At 40.2% G+C, this 20,666-nt stretch overlaps 1 long non-coding RNA gene across 1 annotated transcript in view; it reads left to right on the top strand.

The window, feature by feature from the left end:
- Window positions 1-15,789, top strand: part of LOC146405884 (uncharacterized) — a 37,888-nt gene extending 22,099 nt beyond the window's left edge. The window contains exon 2 of the long non-coding RNA XR_014839443.1: window positions 11,753-15,789. This is a non-coding gene — a long non-coding RNA (uncharacterized LOC146405884). The remainder of the gene's footprint in view (window positions 1-11,752) is intronic.
- The last annotated feature ends 4,877 nt before the right edge of the window (window positions 15,790-20,666 follow it).

Genomic DNA, 20,666 nt, shown 5'->3' with positions numbered 1-20,666 from the left:
GTTCCTAAATTCAGCGTGTACGGTGGGAAAGGTCTTATTTGAGAAATAAGTTCTTTCCTCAACCTCCCAGATTTTCAGGCTGGGCAGTAGATTATTGTCTATTTTCCTCCCTATGCTCAGTAGAGCATTTTTTCAGATGTATGTCAATATTTTTTCAGAAGCTCTTGGGACACCCAGTTCTCAGGCAGTTTTGCCAAGTCCACTAAGCCATTAGGGTGAGTTAATAGAAGCCTCTATAAGAAGCATGTCCCTGGCTGCCATATCCAGCTGTCCCTGCAACCAAATGCTGCATCTCTGTGCAAGAGACAGCATGGACGTGAAGCTATACCAGTCAGCTATGATGGTGTGCAAAGGGAAGAATTAGACCACATGTAGAGAATGTGAGTAAAAAGAAAAGGATCGAAAGGAATCATGTTTAAAGGTAGAGCGAAACCTGGAGCAACACGGTGACGCATTTCAAACTCTTTCGTATGACAACTTCCTGGGGCCCCTTAGACCTGTAAGTATATGAGGAAGCAGAGGAGGGTGGGGAAGGAGGTGGTGATGGGATAAGAAGAGCAAGCTGGATGAGGACAGAGGTAGGCAACACAGTGCTTGGCTGGACCAGGAGTGGGTGGGAGCGCTCTGTGTGTGGAGAGATAGCCTATCGAACACTTTATCTAGTCCCTTCTGTTCTAGGAAATTTTGGAAGGGAATAACAGCCAGCTGGAGCCAGGAACCCTACCCACGGGATGTGCATCCTGTCTGAGAAACAGTGATGTACAGTTAGCAAAGGCTAATCAGCTCCTGGGAGGTGCCCATGAAATGTTTAAAAGTTAGCTTTGTGGGTGGAAGAGTGGATGATAAGGAAGCATGAGATAATTTTGTACAGAAAGAATTAGAAGTAGGAACTGAAGTATTGCAATGATGAGGGTATAAAAATAGCCAACCTAAGACCTCAGTCTATCTAAGAAAGAGAGCGAACCGATTGAGAGCAGTGGGAAAAATCCCATGGCAGGTGAAGGGAAGAGATTTTTAGGGTCCACCCGTCACCTTCAGCGTGCACAGGACAGTTAAGTATGCACAGGCTCAGCTTTCTCACCTGTGAAATTGAATCTGGTGGGATGGGGCAGAGACTTGATGAAACCTAGGGATGCTTCTGGCTCCCAAAATGCTATTGCTCTATGTCTGTCTATGTTATATTTGCATTTCATTGTTGGTGGCTACAGACTATTCTCTCTCTCTCATCTGTCCATCTTCTATTACCTATCTTGAAAAACACTGCCATTGTTTGTTTGAACAGGAATAAAATGAGATTTTTCTGTTGCTCCGACCTCAGACTGGATGTCTCATCGCCTCTACCACGTCCTGTTTGTTAGAGGCCATTCAGCAGGTCCAGCCACCCCCAGGGGGGAAGGATGACCAAGGGCATGGATACCAGGAAGTGGGGACCAGTGGGACCACCAGCTTTCAGCATGAGGGCTTCCCTCTTGTGTTTCCAAAGCTGAGCTTGAAACAGCTCTGCTGTTCCATCCTCATCATGAAGCCACCCCCAACAACCACATATGAAGGCCCTACTATGTGCCAAGACAGAGTAAATAGTTTGTCCTCCATACTCTTGCCTTAGGAATGGAAAGGTACCATTTGACAGATCAAGTGCAAATCTTTATCTTATACACTTTCACATGTAAAGGGAAAAAGCGATTGCTAGGATTTTACACCAAGACAGAGGACATCTTTGTCCAATGATAGTCCCCAAAGATACTAGTATCAAAAGGATGGTTTTTACTTTTTTCTCAGAAAATCTGAACGAAAGACACTGACTCGTGTGGCGCTGAGCCATTTGCAACTCTCACACTTCCTCTTTCAAAAATAATTAGCAGTTTATTGAGGGAATTGGCTCCTAATTTGGTTCCTAAGGTCCAATGCTGAGTTGAGGTCAATAAAAGTACTTTCCATTAGGTCATCATGCCTATTAGTTTCAGAAATAATTTGAAGTACCCTCTCGTCTTTTCTGGTGTTCCATTCATGTTGGTTTTGTTTTCGCTCCAAGCACATTCATGCATTTTAGTGACTCTCTTAGATGCCTTGGGATTTTTTTCAACTGAAAAAGGCATTTGACATTGAGAGGCTTCTTTACATTGTTTTAACCTTTAAGAGATATAAAGAGTGAGTAATACTCTAAAAATAATAGTATCTTCTAAGAGTTTGACAAAAACACATGCATGAGAAGAAAATGCATATTATATGAGGTTCTCATCAAATTAAGTTTGTCAAAATTGTGTTCCCAATTTGGAGGTTCCGTGAAAAGCCTCATTTTGCTTACGCTGCACCTTCTCAGGTGAGATGGCTTTTCATTCTTGACTATTGGATAAACTGAATAAATTTCCCTCAGTGAGGGTCACCCTTAATTATCAGGGCTCGCCTAATCAAAAACCTCTCTCCCTTTGTGTTGAAATAGCTGATTGTCCAAAAATACTTGCATAATATCCTTTGCTTTGCTCTTTTCCACCTGAGGTCATCAATCACCCTGTTTCTTTGTTTTTCAAAAGGGAATGTTCGCATCGTCTAGCCATTCCGTCTCCGTGGGTGTAGTAAAGTGGAAGAATGTTTAATACTTGCAAACCCTTCCAGATCCTTAAACACACGATATTTTGTAAAAGCATGTTATTTCCCCACCTCATGTGAAACTTTCACCTTAATGATCAATTAATTTTGTGTGGTCTGGTTGGACTCTGAGTTTATCTCCCTGTGTTCAGCATTGTCCATAAGAAAGCAAATAGCCTAGTGCATGTTCCCACAAAGTCATAGAAAGAAAGCCTTTTTTTTTTTTTTTTTTTTTTTTAAATACTTAGGGGAATTATGCTGGGGGCCTACTGGGCTCTGGTAAGAACAGCTGCAAGTAAGTTGATACCATGTGGGCCAGGCCTCAGATTCACTGATGGCCCTGGGCTGGCAGCTGGCCTGGGCTGCAGGGTGTAACAACAGAAGGACTCCAGCAATTCTGGTCCAACTCTGGAAAACCCTGGGCAGACGGGACAAATGTTTCAGGGAACAACTGGTTTGAAAGAATAGTCTATTTGAAACTCCCAGCTGTGAAGGTCACTGTGAGTAAGTCTCTGTGCTTGCGTAAGGCTCAGAAACAGCTGTTGCCTGCGGCTTAGATTTCAAACCAAAGTGAATTGCTGGCTCTAGGACAGGATTTTGATCATATATGGACTTACTGAAATTCAGCTGTTGACTTCTGGGGGGTGTGACTTTGGACACCAATGCAAAGGTCTCCTGTTATCTCAGGATTTACCAGCTAAAAGCAAAGCCCATCCAATAATCAATCCCCTTAGTCCCATCTGAGGTAGCAGAAGCATAGTTCTTGAAGTATCTGAGCAGGTAATACCCACAGCACTGTGCAATATCTAACAGTCAATACATTTTGAGTATGTGTTTGTTAAGTGGAAGGCTTCTTATCTAAATCAGATAGATTTTGAGAAGACTTGTTAACCGTAATAATATGGTTACTGTATAAATAGATCAATGTGACCACAATAGCCCCAAGCATTCTAGGTATTTATTATAAAAGTGGGATTTCAAATCAGTGGAGAAAATGCTGTTATTCAATAAAAGAGCATTGGAACAATTACAGTACAACATCTGGAAAAAATGAAAGTTGAATTTCCTATTTGCCATCCAAATAAGTTCCTAGTGAACTTGTATGTGCAATAATAAAATTACTAAAGTTGTTAGACGATGACATGGAAAAATTAAAAAAAATAATGTCAGCACAGGAAAATTCTATAAATTTGACCCCAGACTGGTTACTTAAAACTAAAGAAAATTGTGCACGGCAAGAACATCACAAATGAAATAAAAATTAAAAATGATTGCAATATTTCACAAGAACTTAATTTCTTTAATACATGAAGAACCCCTACAAATCCCTACAAATCTATAAGAAAATTATCAACAATCCTTTGGAAAAATGGGTCAAGGTTATAATCTGTCATAGTGAAGAAAAATCAAGTAGCCCTTAAACAGAAAAAAAGATGTTCAACCTCACGTATCAGAAATATTCCAATTAAATCTAAAATGAAGTAACATTTTTCAAATTGGCAATGATACAGAGAAACTGGCACTAATTGCTTTGGGGGGTATCTTTATTTATTTATTTATTTATTTATTTTTGGTCTTGTTGTCTTTTTAGGGCCGAACCCGCAGCATATGGAGGTTCCCAGGCTAGGGGTCTAGTTGGAGCTACAGCTGTTGGCCTACACCACAGCCACAGCAACATGGGATCTGAGCTGTGTCTGCGACCTACACCACAGCTCACAGCAATGCCAGATTCTTAATGTACTGAGTGAGGCCGGGAATCGAACCCACATCCTCATGGTTCCTAGTTGGATTCGTTTCCGCTGTGCCACGATGGGAACTCTGGAGTATTTATTTTTATAAGCCTTATAAAGGACAAACAGGCAACATCTATCAACATAAAAAATACGCATGCATTTTAGGAACTAATAGTTTAGTAGTTGCAACTTTTAGGAATTTATCCTACACATATTCTCATACTTATGCAAAAAACCACACATGCAAGGACATTTACTGCAACACTTTTTTTTTTTTTTTTATGGTAGGTAGCAAGAGTGTTGTCAGACTGGGGGTCTGTCAATAGAAAAATAGGGACCTGGCTCAATGAATTATGATACATCCACATAAGAGAAAATTTAGTATTTGTTTAACAGAACTGAGCAGCTTGTATGTATGATCTCCAAGGAAGTTCACATGAAATGACAGAGCAGCATTTTCTGTGTGTTATCATCTGCCTAAGAGAGTGTGTGTGTGTGAGGGAGGTGGAGTGGAGGGGGGAAATTGACTCTTTCTTTGAAAGGACTCACAAGACTCTGGAAGCAGCGGTGATCTGGTGTGGAAGATGAAGGTTTCATCAACTCCAATCTGTACCTTTAGAATGAGGCTTGTACACGTTAGCCATTGGCTATAATCACGAAATAAAAGTCTAGAAAAAGTTATTTCATAATACCTCTTTATGGTCATTCCTAGAAGCAACAAAGGCCTTTGCCATATTGTAAAAACAGGCTATAATCTTAACCAATACCTTTATGTCTGACTATCTGCCGAAATAGAAAAAGTGTCAGCAACCTCTAAAGATGCTCATCTGAACATACTGCGTTACTAGAAAACTTCCGTTCCTCCCGAAGGTGGACTGGACTTCCAGCAGCCTCGGGGAAGTTCAAGGACATCCTTGCCCTGCCCTTTGCTCAGTTTCCCCTTCTCATTTCTCAACACTCCCTGCTCCTCCTGCTCCAACTTACGGATGAGCTGATCTCACCTACGCATCTCCATACGCACTTCCGGTGCTCCGGCTCCCAGGGCTCTGCAGGCTGCAGCTTTGGCCTGGGAGCCTTTTCCCCGCTGCTCTGTCATGCCTGTCAGACTGCCCTTGAAGACTTGTCTTGGGCAATTCCATCCCTTGGACCTTCACTGGCATCCCATCTCCCGGGTGGTGGTGTTACCCTATGGGTCCAGGCCTCCTCCTAGACCAGGGACTCCTTAGGGACAGAGGCTGGTTGACAGTTATCTCTGCATCTCCAGGCCCTTGAACGGAGTAGGCATCAAACACAGGCGCGAAAGTGAAAACTGTCCCTAAAGGACGCAGAGGGAGCATTTTAATCCCCTGAAGGGGCTCGTGAGCCTTTGTAGAGGAAAGACAGCGCGTAGGGCTGTCAGCCCAACCTGGGGGGCTAAGAACCCAGTCCTCGGATGGCTCTTGCACTCTGGTCCCCTGTGTTGCCTTCTTGAGGCTGGTGTGGCCTAGGTAGTACGAGCTCCTGTGGAGGACAGATGTGCGATTGGTGAAGGAGGCAAAGCTTGAATTTGGTTTCCTGCTTCCCACTCCCACATGCTTGTTCATACCTACAGCCTCCCTGAACTCATGCTTCTCCACCAGCTTCTCAAAGTATCCTTCTTTCCTGCCCTCATCTTCTAGCCAGGGCATCGTCACGAGCCCTTCTTGAGTTTAAGGAGCTCAGCTCTCTGCCTGTTTCCCAAGAGTGTGCGAACTTCCTGGATTCCTGCTTTCTTCTCCGCAATCAACCGTTTCCCAAATCCAATTTTCTACCTCTCAGGTTCCTCTTCATTCTGGCACCTTCTCTCTAGCCCCTTCTGCTAAAAATATCTTTGGGGCATTTGCTGGAATGTCTTCTTCACCTGTCACCAGTATTTCTCTCCTCTGTTCTCTGCTGAGCCATTGGACTCATCTTTCTGAAAGTCAGCTCTTACCATGTCGTTCTCCTGCTCAGAACCCTCCAAGAGCTTGTTCAGGGTCGAACTCTGTACTGTGGCTGACAATGCCCTGCACTGCCAAGCAGCTTCCCTCTTCTCCAGGGGTGTCACCACTCTCTCTTCTACAACCTCAGTTCCTCCAACATTCCAGTTGTTCTTGTTTTGAGTCTCCCCTCGCTGCAGTGTCATTTCCATCCAAAAGCCTTCTTCAACCCCACAAGTATAGGCTCGTCGCCCCTCTGTGATAATGTCTCTGTCTGCTGTCCTCTCTGCCTGTATCATGCTTCAGGATAATCACCTCCTAAGTGTGGTTAGGGAGGGCGGGAAGGTGGGGTTTTACTCCAGTTGCCTCCCTAGTCACTAGCACGAGTCTGGTGTATAGGAGGTGATCACCTAATCTTTGTTGAATCAAGCGATAAATCAAAGCACATAATATTCCCAGCTGACCCAGTAACCCAGTGATCCTTGAGGCTAAAGGAGTGGAGGCAGCAGCATAAAAGAGTCAGGAAGGGAGATGATTTGAAGATAATAATTTTTCTTTTTTCCTCTTGAATTTTCTTGTCCAAGCTGCTTATTCACATTTATCTAAGCTGCCTCACTTTTCCTCTCTAAATTATGTAGGTTAAATATAACATTATTACACTATTACTGTATTACATTATATAAATTATGATATTACACAATGCAATTATAATAAAATAATACTGTAATTTATAATAACATTAAAGGGAGTTTTAAACAGAAACACATTTTATCCATACCTCCCCAGTGTATCCACTGCTTTCATCATTGCATTTTCTTTGCATTCTTTGCTCTTATTTATACTTATTCTTACATAGTCACGATGATATTTTATATTCACTTTGTTTACTTCACATTTTACTGTAAACCTTTTCCTTTTGTTGCATATTTTTGAAGACAGTGAACAAGGAGGACCTTAGAGAACCTTCCTCTGTTCCAAGTTAAGTAAGCTTGAGCCTTCTAACATTTCCTCAAGGGTCTTGGTTTCCATTAACTCCATCGCTGTAGCTGCTCATCTCTGGATTCTTTCCAGACCCAACACATTCCTCCAAATGCAGAAACCAGGGCTATGCCCTAGTACATACTGATCTCTTGTTTTCTATCTTTGCAGAAGAATCTATTTTGTCCAGCTGTCATCTCATTGCATGGTGTGCCCTATTTTAATAAAATGTAGTATTTGAAAATCCAAATGTATGGTACAGATTAGCTGAAGGGCAACTATTATTCACAAAGTGTTCATTATTTTTAAAAGGACTCACTGCAATATAATTTTAAATAGCAAAACTTCCAGTGTATATAAAATAGATTTGAAAACAGCACAATTTACATATAACTTGGGGAGCAAAATTGCTGTGTAAAATGAGGTGCATTTTCACTGGTCAGAGGCAAGCGTCCACCTCTTTCTGCCAGATGCCCCAGGGCCCTTCGTTCTCATCTCAGTGTTGAGTCTTTCAACCTAATTTGAAGGCTTGAGTGGTTTTTAGCTTGGACCAACCATGGGACAGAGTTTAAAGCCTCATGTACGGCTTGGCTGATTTTATGGTGTTACTCATTAGACACAGGAATAATTGGTTCTTGAAATTTTCATTTAGCATAAGGGAAGTTAATAGAATCCTTTAGTCTCTTATATGGCTGTTTAATGAAGTGAACTAAAAGGGTCTATGTATAGTTAGATTGTCTAATCACATGCCTTCTATTTCTTCAACATGCAAAATCATTATTTATTGTAATCCTTCACCTCTTTCACCTTTCTTTTAATGCTAAAGCTTAGATAACAGTTGACATTTCACATGGAAAAATTACTATTGTTTTGATTAATGAATTTTATTACAATATTTTATAAGAGACCATGCTTCTAGAATTTCTGAAGACAAGCAAACTTGCATCATAGGGAAGACTTCCAGACTTCCAGATATCTTTTTTTTTTTTTTTTGTGAACTTCTTGGTAAGGGAAGGGAAAAAAATTCACAGAATGAGAAAATATTTGTAAATCTGTATATTTGCTAAGGATCTAGTATTTGGAACATATAAACTATCCTTCTAAGAATAAAAAGACAACCCAAATAAAAACCAGGCAAAGGATTTGGACAGATGTTTTTCTAAAGATGATATGGTCATGGCAAATAAACCCATGAAACAATAAGTTTGGTATCATGAGTCATTAGGGAGATGACAATTAGAACCACAATGATGTCATGTTACACTCACTAGGGTGGCCACCGCCGTGTCATCATTGTCATCACTGTCAGCATCAGACAATAGCAAGTGTTGGTGAAGATGTAGAGCAGTTGGAACCCTCACATGTTCCTCTAGGAATGTAAAATGATTCAGGCACAGTAAGAAGTTTAGCAGTTCCTGAAAAAGTTGAACATAGCATTACTGTATGACACAAGTTCTATTCCTAGGTGTATAATCAGTGTTTGAAAATATGTTCACACATAAACTTGTATGTAAATGGTCATTAGCAGCATTATTTATGAAAGCTAAAAACCTGGCCCAAGTGCCCATCAACTGATGAATGGGTAACAGAGTGGTATATCCGTACAATGGAATCTTTTTCAGCCATAGAAAGGAATGAAGGCATGATGTATGTTATGACATTGACAGCATAAGTCCTGATGATGAAAACATTAAGCTGTGTGAACAAAGCCAGACACAAATGATCACATATTATATGACCCCATTTATGTGAGATGTTCAGGACCAGAAGATCCAAAGAGATGGAAAGTTGATTAGTGTTTGCCGGAGGGTGAGTGGAGAGGGGGCTTGGGACTGACTGTTAATAGGTGTGGGATTTCTTTTTGGAGAAGTCATAAAATTAGATAGTAGTGATGGTCTTAGAGCATAGTGAACATACTAAAACCATTGAAATGTATACTTGAAAATGATAAGTTTTGTGATACGTGAATTATATCTCAATTTTGAAAAAAGTCAGAGGGAATAAGACTTCTTAAAGATACTTGTAGATACATATACAGAAAGGACATTGGGAGTTCCCGTCGTGGCGCAGTGGTTAACGAATCCGACTAGGAACCATGAGGTTGCAGGTTCGGTCCCTGCCCTTGCTCAGTGGGTTAACGGTCTGGCGTTGCCGTGAGCTGTGGTGTAGGTTGCAGATGCGGCTTGGATCCCGCATTGCTGTGGCTCTGGCATAGGCCGGTGGCTACAGCTCCGATTCGACCCCTAGCCTGGGAACCTCCATATGCCGTGGGAGCGGCCCAAAGAAATAGTAAAAAAGACAAAAAAAAAAAAAAAAAAAAAAAAGAAAGAAAGAAAGGACATTGATGAAGGAATTGACTTGTAAGAGCTAAAAAAATTAAAAAAATAAAATGGAGTGATTCTCTATTCAAACTCATACAATACCCTCTTAAGCCAGAAACTAAAGCAGGACCAAAATCAATAGTCAAAAGTCTAATGGGGAGAGGATTTGTCATACCTTGTACCTGCCCCTGTACCCAGTCCAATCTTCCTGGTGAAACAAGACAGCAGAAGACAACAACAGCAACAAGCAGAAACCAACCTAAACTAAGACAAAACCAACAACCAGTGCTGTGCAGAGAGGTAAATTTGTTTAGAACCTCTGGACCCTCCCTATAGTACCAAATCCTAATACTAGTGTGTGTGTGCTGCCTACTGAGAATGTGTCTTTTATAGCTGTCCATTGTATTGGCTTTCAGTGTTCCCATCCATCAACACAGTATTTGTTTGCTTCTCTCGGGACAATCGACAGTATATCTACACTCTTGTCCCAAGGATTTACTGAAGTGTTGCAGGTTTTTCTCAATTAGGACCTCAAGGACTTTACATTTCCCTTTGTTTCTATTCCTGTCTTATATGTAGACGACCTTTTATTGTGTTTGAAAGAGGAGGTAAACTGGTAAGCTTTTAAGACAGTTTACATCTATCTACTCTGTGTTCTAGCTCAGAAAGGGCAGAAGCTGTACAAAGAGAAGTTACAATATTGTTACAGTCAACTTCATTTCTGAGGACATGCTTGACTCTAAGGAGGTCAATCCCTTATCATCACAGACTATAGAACCTTCTAAACTTTCCCACGCCAGTCGCTAAGACACAATTCAGAAGTTTGCTGAATTTCACTTGTTGCTGCCGACAGTGGTTTCCCAAGTTTTCTGAAATCGGCACACCGCAATGTGACCTAACCAAGTCCTGGCTAATCCTAAACATTAACATGCTTTCTGTGAGTCAAATTAGCCTCCATCAACCTCCCTCTCAGTGCCTATGGCGTCATTTTTACGTATTTTTGCATGAGAGACAAAGCCCATCCTGTTCTGACTCTGCTCCACAGGAACCATGGGAGCGTTTCTCTTGACCTGTTAACCAAGTCTCTCAGCTGCAGAAGCTAGACTGGTGGAAACTTCACTAGCCTGGCTTTGGGGTCTTCTCTGATTTTGTTGGTCTTTACAGTGTAGATTCTTTGTTGCTAATGTGATGTTTCTTAGCAGTAAATTTATAGCTTAGGAAATTCTTTTTTTTCCTGTTTTCTCCTGATTTCCATTCATTCATACTTCGAATCCTACTGCTTTTCTCTCATCACCTTGAAGGAGAAACCCATGACTTCCTAATCTCCATGGGCAAACTACCTCTTCCCCAAATATATTTGAGAAGCCCACAGCAACTGCAGACTTGTTGATGGGTTGTTGATGGGTCATTTCTTAAGACTGATAACAGGAAACTGTCAGATGAATGAAGATGAAACAAATCTCACATCACCCAGAGGGGCAGAATGGAGACAACAAGGTTGGTAGATACCCTAGAAGTAGCCGTACTTGTAGGATAATCTATGTTCTGACTGCTTGGTAAACAAAGAGGATTCTTGACCCGAGTGGGAACCCAATTAAGAGTGGTCAGGGATTCAAAGAGTCTCTGAGTGCTCTGAGGCTGTTAGAAAGGAGCTTCTCTTACAAAAGAGTTCCCATGAAGCTAAATGCTGTGCCCTGGCTGGTTATTAGACAGGCAGCCCCCACTGATTCCAACCTCATAACACACCAAGAAACCAAGTCTTTGGAGAGATGCAAAGACACTGTAATGGAGTATAAGAGATCAGCTCCAAAGTAAGAAGACCTCAAATGGAACCTTTCAAAATCTTGCATAAAATTATCCACCACAGGATGGAAAAGTAGCTAATGCACCCCATCAGCACTGATGGGGAAAAGTTACTAAAATTGTTAAGGATGGTTGGGGGTCGCTCAGGCATGTGGCAGAAGCTCGGTAAAACTGTAAATGTGGGTAAAGTTGGGACAGGGGCAAGAGCGCAAACCTCAGGGCCCCTTTGCTCACCTCCAAATGGATTTCACAAAACTGCCCTTTGCAGTGAATTTTTACTTTATCCTTTGAACATTGTTTATGTTTAGGAGGGAGGGACTGAAATCTTTTTTTTTTTTTTTTTTTTTGCTGAAATACTATAATTCATATAGCAGAATTTTTTTTTCCCAACCAGGAACTTATTTCTCAAGTGACCAGGAATTCCATTTTACTGGCACTATTATCAAAGAGCTTTGCAAAGCCCTGCCACTTTACTCCAATCTCCAGGAAAGGAAGAAAGGAAGGAAGGAAGAAACAAAAGAATCTTGAAGAAAAGAAGAGAGAACAAAAAGAATTTTAAAATTCAAATTAGCGGAATTCTCAGGGGCTCTAGAATTTTCATGATCTAAGAGATTGCCATTGACTTTAGTGACAGCTGCCTCCAAGAGTCATTGACTCTGTCCATGAATGAGTAACAGCCTGGTCCAGGTATTTGTAAATATGGCTTCTAATTCTAAGCTCTACACTACTGCGAGCAGACATAGTCAAATTTTGCAGGAACTCATGTAATTCATCCAGCTGTTTCAACAGGTACAAGGAGACTTCCTCAACATTCTCCTAAGTAAACTTTATATTACTGACACCCAGCTTTCTGGAAGAGACATTAGATGACGCTAACCCCCAAACCCCAGTGAAAGGATGGTATCAAGTACTATTAACTGCAACAGCAGTAACATTCCAGGGGATGATTCTTGGATTCATGTGTCTTCATTAAAGAGGAAAAAACTATCAACTCACTGGAAGACTTTCTCTGTGGGAGACCTAAGCTGAGGCTTCTTAGAAACCCCCAAGAAGCAGATGGTCCTCTGAAAGGGACATCTTCTACCAGAACTTTGGACCAAGCGGATGACTGCATGAGATGGAGACATCTTCCACCCAAAGTCCACAGAAGAAGACTACAGGCTGTCATGCTCTGATCCGAATTCTTTTGTTTTAAATTTTCCCAGCTGTCTTCTTTCTTCTTCATTCTCTAGCTGGGTTAAAGCTGCTTCGACCTGTTTCCTATAAGCCTCCATTATTAATGTTGCCCTTGCCACTTTTAGTCACCTCTTGGTATGGGCCCAGTATCTGGCTGTACCTTACTTGCTAAAACATACAACCAAACCAAGTGTTGGATTTTTATACATTTGCCTTTGATAATCAATCAGTTGGCTTTCTGGGTACCTGAACTCACCTTTAGGTGACTTTTTATTTGGCAACCACCACAATAACTAGAAATATATATTTTAAAAAGGCTTAGCTTGCGTATCTAGAAAAAGAGGTTCATACCTCCACAAAACAGTCCTTGGGGACCTTTTGTGGGAGTTCGCTTTAGTAACCGAACTTTTGTAGCGATAGAATGGGAAGAGGAATAGGGTATGCATTTAAGGGCTGTATCTCCTTCACAGATCTTGCAAGTAAAGTACAGTACTTTTTGTCTGCTTTAGAGTTACTTAATTATTTGGATGCTAAAAATATTTTTGCCTGACATTGAACTATTCTTGGGTGAGTGGTATCAAAACATCATAACATAATTTGACAATCCGACAAGGGTATTTTGGCCAAAAACTGATCATTGAGTGTTCCCCAGTGACCGGCATGGGATGTGTGACACAAAAGCATACTGGCTGTTATCTGAAAATGGGATTGATACTTGCTACTTTGGTAAATTGATACCTGCCTTCATGGTAGTACTTAGCATTCAGTCATTCACTGATTCAACAGTTTCTCCTCTAGGAAAATAGATCATGTGATAATTTGACTCAAGAAGGAAAGAACTGGACCTTGATTTAAGAAGCCAAACTAATCACTCAAGAATTATGGATTGTTTTCTTCTCCAAGTGGCTTAATTTCATGTTTTATGTTTTACAAAAGGCCAAGAAATTAAAGAGACTCTTTCATGCCATGATTTAAGGACTAGTAGACAGAATAGATGGTTCCACCAAGGCCATATAAATCCTTTCTTGAGAGATTCATGAAATAGGGCAGAGGAGCAGAATGTTCTATTTATATCTGTGAAGACTTTGCTGGATTCTTTAATATTAATGAAATGACTTGGAATGCAAACGAATCAATCATAGCATTTTATGTAATTTTGCTAATAACCCTGTATTTGATTCTGCAAGCTCTTCAGATGGAGAATTTGATCTTGGTTTAACCTGGTCACTCTCAGCTCCTTGCTGAGAAAGAGAATACAAATCTGGTAATAATCCTTCTTTTGGTGTTTTTCTGTGTTGTAGTGTACAAATGTGTGATCTCCAGAGTCTTAAGTGCTGCTGTGCAGCTGCTGTACCTCAAATGACCCAACAAACCATCATCCAGCAAGAAGAGCAGGAAAATCGGACGTTTTATGGAAGTTGACCCAACCATGCCCAGAAGCCTTATATGCAGTCAAACATCTCAAAGAGTGATAAATATATGAATCAATCATGCCCTTGGGTATGATCCTTAAAGGTCCCTCCTTCAGCTCAGGTGGAAAAATGACATCATGGGTGACACAGAAACAGAAGCATCTCTATACCCACATGATTTACTTGCTGGCTTAACATGAATTTACTATTATACTGTCTTTATTAACATATTTTTATTATTTCATGGAACTTTTTTCCCAGAGTACAAATAACTTTCTGAAAGACATAAAAAAATATTTACTGGAAAGAATCAAACTTCATTTTATTTCCAGAGCTTCTGGCTTCAATATCATTGCTTTCCTGTGACCGTCAGTCATAAATTATGATACAGAGCACCCCTCTTCAGGAATGATAGGAACCAGATTGATTCTCCTTCCTGAAACAATGAAACAACCAACAAAACAAAGCAAAACATATGACACAATGGTATTTTCAGGCCATGGATATCAGGCAACAAGCACAATGACCCTTGAGAAATGTGGGCAAAACAAAATGATGTAACTGCTCAGCTTATTGCCTTGAGAGAATTTCCAGATTGTGGCACAGCAGACTCTCCAAGTCAAGAAGCTGGAACAGAGAATCTGGGGAGATCAAAGCAGCTAGATGGCAGAACACTAGAAAGTAGAAAGCTATGAAGTGAGAAAACCCTGATGGTTACAGAGAATCAGAAAAGTACATATCAGCATACAGGTGTGGGCAAACTATTGAACACCAGCCATACTGGCAAGCTCGATTCATGGGGCATTGGGTTGACTACTTAGAAAGGTTGTACCTCTGTGGCAGGGAGTAATGAGCCCCAGCCAGAGCCCTTTTCCAGACAAGCTTAACAAGTCATAAATTTGCAAGCTCTGAGAAGATCAAATTGTAAGGAATTTAACTGCATCACAGAACAAAACTCAAGAATATTTATAGGAATTAAAAAATATTCTGCGCTCAAAGTAAAATTTGCAATATCAGGCATATAAAGAAGAGGAAAACATGATCCATAGTGGGAAAATATACATGAAATTAAAACTGGTCCAGAACTGATCAAGATGTTAGAATTAGCAGGAAAAATATATTAAAAGTTATTATATGGGAGTTCCCATCATGGCTCAATGGTACTGAACCCGACTGGTATCCATGAGGATATGGGCTCAATCCCTGGCCTCACTCAGTGGGTCAAGGATCTGGCACTGCCGTGAGCTGTGGTGTAGGATGCAGATGCGGCTCAGATCCTGAGTTGTTGTGGTGTAGACCAGTAGCTGTAGCTCCAATTCAACCCCTAGCCTGGGAACTTCCAAATGCTGCAAGGGCAGCCCTAAAATAATAATAATAATAATAATAATAATAACAACAACAACAACAACAATAACAGTATCCTGTATTTCCAAAAATTTAAGTGGAGACATGGAGATACAGAAAAGACCTAAATTGAAATTGTTGAGATAGAAATGACAATGTCTGCAATAAAAACACACTGCATTGAATCCACAACAGATTAGACATGGCAGAAGAAAAGATTCATGCACTTAAAGACACAGTAATAGAAACTATACAAAACAAAACACAGGGAAAATATTTAAATGAAAAGAGCATTAGTGAACTATGAATAAACTTCAAGTATTATAATACTTAGTTGGAATCGCCAATGGTGTTTGAGCAAGAGAAAAAAAAATGAAGGAATAATGATTGCTTGTGATAAAAAACTATGAACACGCAGATTCAAGAATCACAACATGAAGGAAATGACACAAAGGCACATCGTATTTGAATTGCTGAAAGCCAGCACTAAAAAAGAAAACTTAGAAGCAGCCAGAAAAAAGTAATCTGATCTGCATAGAAGAACAAAGATAGGAAAACAGCACACCTCTCCCTGGAAATGATGCAAATGAAAAACATTGGAGCAATGTCTTTAAAGTCCTGAGAGCAAAACGCCATTAACTTAGAAATCTACACTCAACAAAAATATCTTTCAAAAAAAAAAAGGGTAAATAACAATATTTTCAGATACACAGAACTGGAAGGAATTCACCACCAGAAGGCTAACAGTATGAGAAATTTAAAGGAAACCCTTCAAAGCAGAAGGAAGGTAATACTGGTTGAGAATCTGGATCTACACAAAGGAAGAAGAAGAACTCAGGAATGACGCATATATGGATTAAAAACATGAGAATTTTTATTATTAACATCTCTTTAGAAGACACTTAACAGCTTCAAAATAATAACATGGGGTGTATAATATGAAAAAGTAAAATGTGTTAAAATAAGAGAATGAAGCTGGGAAGAGAGAAACCAAAGTTTCTTATATTACAGAAATGTGCACTGTCATTTGGAAATAGACTGATAAATTAAAGTTGTATACTGTAAACCCTAAAACAACATGACAAAGAATAATAGCTAGTGAGCCAACAAAAGAGATAAAATTGAATTTAAAAAAGATTCAGTTAATTCAAAAGAAGGCAGAAAAAGATGAAAAAGGCAGTAAGAACAAATATGAGCAAAATGATAGATTAAACCCTAATGCTATCAATAATCACTTTACATGTAAAGGTTTAAACACCCGAGTTAAAAGACAGAGATCATTGAATCTAATGAAAAAGAAAGCCAAATTGTATGTTTACAAGAAATAGACTTTAAATTCAAAGCCACAAATAGATCAAATGTACAAGTATGGAAAAAAATATCATAAGCTAAGACCAGTCAAAAGAAAGCCACAACATCTATATTATCAAGTATATCAAAGAACATCACCAAGGTTAAAGAAGGTCATTTCCTCTCCCCCTTGCGATGAAGGGGACTCTCAGTCAAACGAACCTGAAACTTGTGTTTTTGTCCCCAATAACAAAGCTTCAGAATATATGAACTGTAAATTGAAGTAACTGCAAAAAGAAATAGCAAATATATAATTATAGCTGAACATTCCAATAGCCATCTCTCAAAGTTCATAGAGCAAATAGCAGAAAATCAGCAAAAAAATAAAGAAGAGCGCTAGCAATCAACAGGACCTGATTAGCGTTTATAGAATACTCTACTCTATGACAGCATAATGTTCAGAGCTCTTAGTCATTAAGGAAGCACCACAATGAGATGTCATCACCTATTAGAATGGATAACTTAAAAAGGACTAAGGCTACCAAGGGTTGGCGAAGATGCAGAGAAACTGGCAACTTTGTACACTACTGCTGGGAAAAAAAAAATGATGCAATTTTGGAAACCATTTGGGCAGTTTCTTCAGAAGGTAAATATCAACCACACTGTCCAGCCATTGCACAACTAGGTATTTATCCAAAAGGAATGGAAGCATATGTCCCTACAGAGACTTGTACACAAATGTTTAATAGCTACTTTATTTGTAATAGCCCCAGACTATAAACAACCCAAATATCCTTTAACAGATAGATACATGGTGATATATATATATATATATTTTCGATAACGGCAGGTTTTTTTTTTTTTTTTTTTTTTCCTTTTCTAGGGCCGCTCCTGTGGCATATGGAAGTTCCCAGGCTAGGGGTCTAATCAGAGCTGTAGCCGCTGGCCTACACCAGAGCCACAGCAACACAGGATCCAAGCTGCGTCTGTGACCTACACCACAGCTCACAGCAACACCAGATCCTTAACCCACTGAGCAAGGCCAGGGATCAAACCTGCAGCCTCGTCGTTCCTAGTTGGATACGTTAACCACTGCGCCATGACGGGAACTCCAATGGTGATATTTTTTTACAAAGGAATATTTTCAACAATAAAGGGAATTAACTATTGATAGATGCAACAAAAAAGAATCTTGAAATAATTTTGCTAGGTGAAAGATACCAGATGAGTACATACAGCATAATTCTATTTATGTAAAACTCTAGAATCTACAGTGACTGCAAGCGGATTGGTGGGTGCCCTGGGTGGAGTCCCGGGGAGGGGCAGAGTCAGGAGGAGGGTACGAGGGAAGGATCATAAAGTAGCGTGATGAGAATTTGGGGGGTGACTGATACATTTATTACCTGGCTTGTGGAGTTGGTATCATGAGTTTATACCTATATCAAAACTTACAAAGTGTCCAATTGAAAGATGTACAGTTTATTGTATGTCAATTATGCTCCAATAAAGCTGCAAAAACATAAGTTTTTGTTTTTTATCAGAACTAGAAATAGGCTATTCTAATTGCACTATCCTTACTTGCTAAACCTAACCCGGCCTCCAAATTGAAAGATGCACCTTAAACCAGACTCCAAAATCTCAACCACTGACTTGACTTGCCCTTCACTCTCCGAGGCACTGCCACGGCTCTGCTGAATGGTGGCTCTCCTTGACCGCTGCTAAGCAATAAACTCAGCTGTGGATGAGCAACTGGCTGGCTTGGTGATATTTTGGGGAGTCAGTATTTGACAGAACTTCCATGCCATGGGATATGATGCAGCTCTTATAGGAAAGGGGTTCTATTGCAGTGAATGGAGGGAATCCTGGATGTGATAAGAACAGAAGCAGATGCAGAGAAAAGGTTTACATTTGTATAAGGCATTAATTAAATAAAACATTATGTGTGTGTGTGTATTTATATGCCATGATTATCCAACCCATGAAGCAAGCTATGAATAGAATTATGGCAGTCTGTAAAAACTGGTTATCTGAAAAAAGGAAGAGGAATAAGAAAAAAACAAAACAAACAGGCAACAAAGTCACCTGTCAAAAGAAAAAGAAAACTATCTATAATCAAAGCAGCATTTGTATTATGAGCCTATTTCTATGATTTATCAATAGCTTCAAACTGTTAACAGTGATTATGTCATGTTTCCTTGAATTGTCTTGAATTAGCAAATACACAGTAAAAAGTGCTACTTTATTACCCTTTCTGCAACCTCTCTCTCTAACCTTATAGTTCTAATGGCTCATTAATTATAATAATTCCAGTGTAAAGAGTAAATTTTGAAATAATAAGATCTCCTTGATAAGGATCTTTTTTTTTCTCCTACAAACAGCCATAACTTTTGCTTTATCATTTGTTTTACAAATCTCATTAAAACTGCACTGCTTGATCAATGTTTCATGAAGTTTTAAAGATACAAATCTTCTACCATATTTTTTTAAAAAGGAAAACTGCTCCAGTGCCCATGTGGTTGCTTCTGCAAAACTAGCCTAATTCCATCCAAATTGAAAAGACCTTGGCACCGCCTTTGTCTCCAGTGAAAAATGAGTCCCATTTGATGACTGACCTTCCAAACAACTGTAGCTTCCACAGAAATAGAGAGGATCTATCAGCCCACAGCTGTTACCTCCTAAGAATCATTACTTGGCTGCTGGGGGTGGTGGTGGGGGGACTGGTTCCCCTGGTAAGGCTGAGTTGACAGAACACTCAAAAATACAATAAAATAAAATGGATGCAGATAAACCCTAAGAGAGAGCTTTGATTAGAAGCAAAGAGGAGTATTTGTGTTTCTGGAGACAGACGAGAGTTGTGTCGTGTTTGAGAAAATTGGCTGTTAACATTCCCAATTATGTCAGAGGCTTCAGATGGATGCTTCTTTCTGTGCCTCCTCGGGATGGATATGAAAGAAAATTTCACAAATAATGATGTTTCTAAAGTGAGAGTCGTGGCTGAGGGTATGTTTGTTTGGCGAAGCATTTTTTGTTTATTTGCCGTCTTTGGTTGATGAGTGCAGCAGGAAGAGATGGGGTGTTTCCTGATCAATTCCTTTCCAAGCTCTTCTCCCCAAAGGAACAGATTCCCTCATCCTTTAACTTTACCAAGCAGCTCTCTGCTACCCAGACGCCAAGAAACAGATGCTTCCCTTCCTCATTTTCTTGAAGGGCGGGACATTACAGAACTTGATCGAGGTGGGAGCAGGTTCATTCGTAATCCTCCAATCTCTGGATTTCTGGGGCTCCGACCACATTACAGAGGTCACCTTGGGAAGGTTGGGGCAGTGATTAATGCAGTGTTAGGATGAGAAATTTGACTAATGCCTTGATAATCTGAAATGAATTTCTTGCCTCTGGGGCATCATCGTTGTGTGTAACTTACAGCGTCTGCTCTGTGTCCCTCTTCCTGCCTTATTGCCAGTGTGCTTCTTGCCCTGAAAGGGCCACTCAGGTATCACTCAGAGAATTGTTTTATTGTTCAGCTGCAAAGGTCAAGCATGCAATGCAGGGATTTCCAAGATTAGATTCCTGGGACACTGACAATAAGCCCTTGTAGATAAGCAGAGAGAAAAATTTTTAATTAAAACTAATTAACATGAAATTGAAGTTTCTGGTCATTAATTGTGCGCAGTCTGATTTAAATTTCTGAAGCTTCTTGAGGGTTTTGCACTAGTGATTGAATCTGTGGGAACAAGGATGTTGATGGTTTTTGTCTTTGCCTGTGACTTTGCTCCGAATTTCTTTTCAACTTTTATTTCCACTCTGGAATTTGAGGTAATACGGCCCAGGATAGAGGCAGAGGATGGGGTGGGGGGTGGGGTTAGGTGTTAGGAAATCTGACCACTCCGTCCTGGAGCACATGAACCAACTCTAGCTGCCCAGCAATCTTTCCCTCCCCGGCAAAGAGGAGATTCCTTTGTAAACCATTTCAAGGGATACCTTTGACGGCATTTCCAAGAACAGTGCTTCTTTGCTTTGGGGTCCCCAGGCTCTCACCCTGCTGGGAGGGATAGCAGAGTGGGCTTGGGCATGTAGCACACTTGGCAG

The sequence above is a fragment of the Sus scrofa genome, chromosome 1, assembly GCF_054392235.1.
Source record: "Sus scrofa isolate SSC_HxYL_T2T_F1_AM1 chromosome 1, Sscrofa_HxYL_maternal_Yorkshire_Landrace_v2.0, whole genome shotgun sequence".
Classification (NCBI taxonomy): domain Eukaryota; kingdom Metazoa; phylum Chordata; class Mammalia; order Artiodactyla; family Suidae; genus Sus; species Sus scrofa.
Note: the sequence above shows the minus strand (reverse complement) of the source record. Positions and strands in the feature narration are given on the sequence as shown.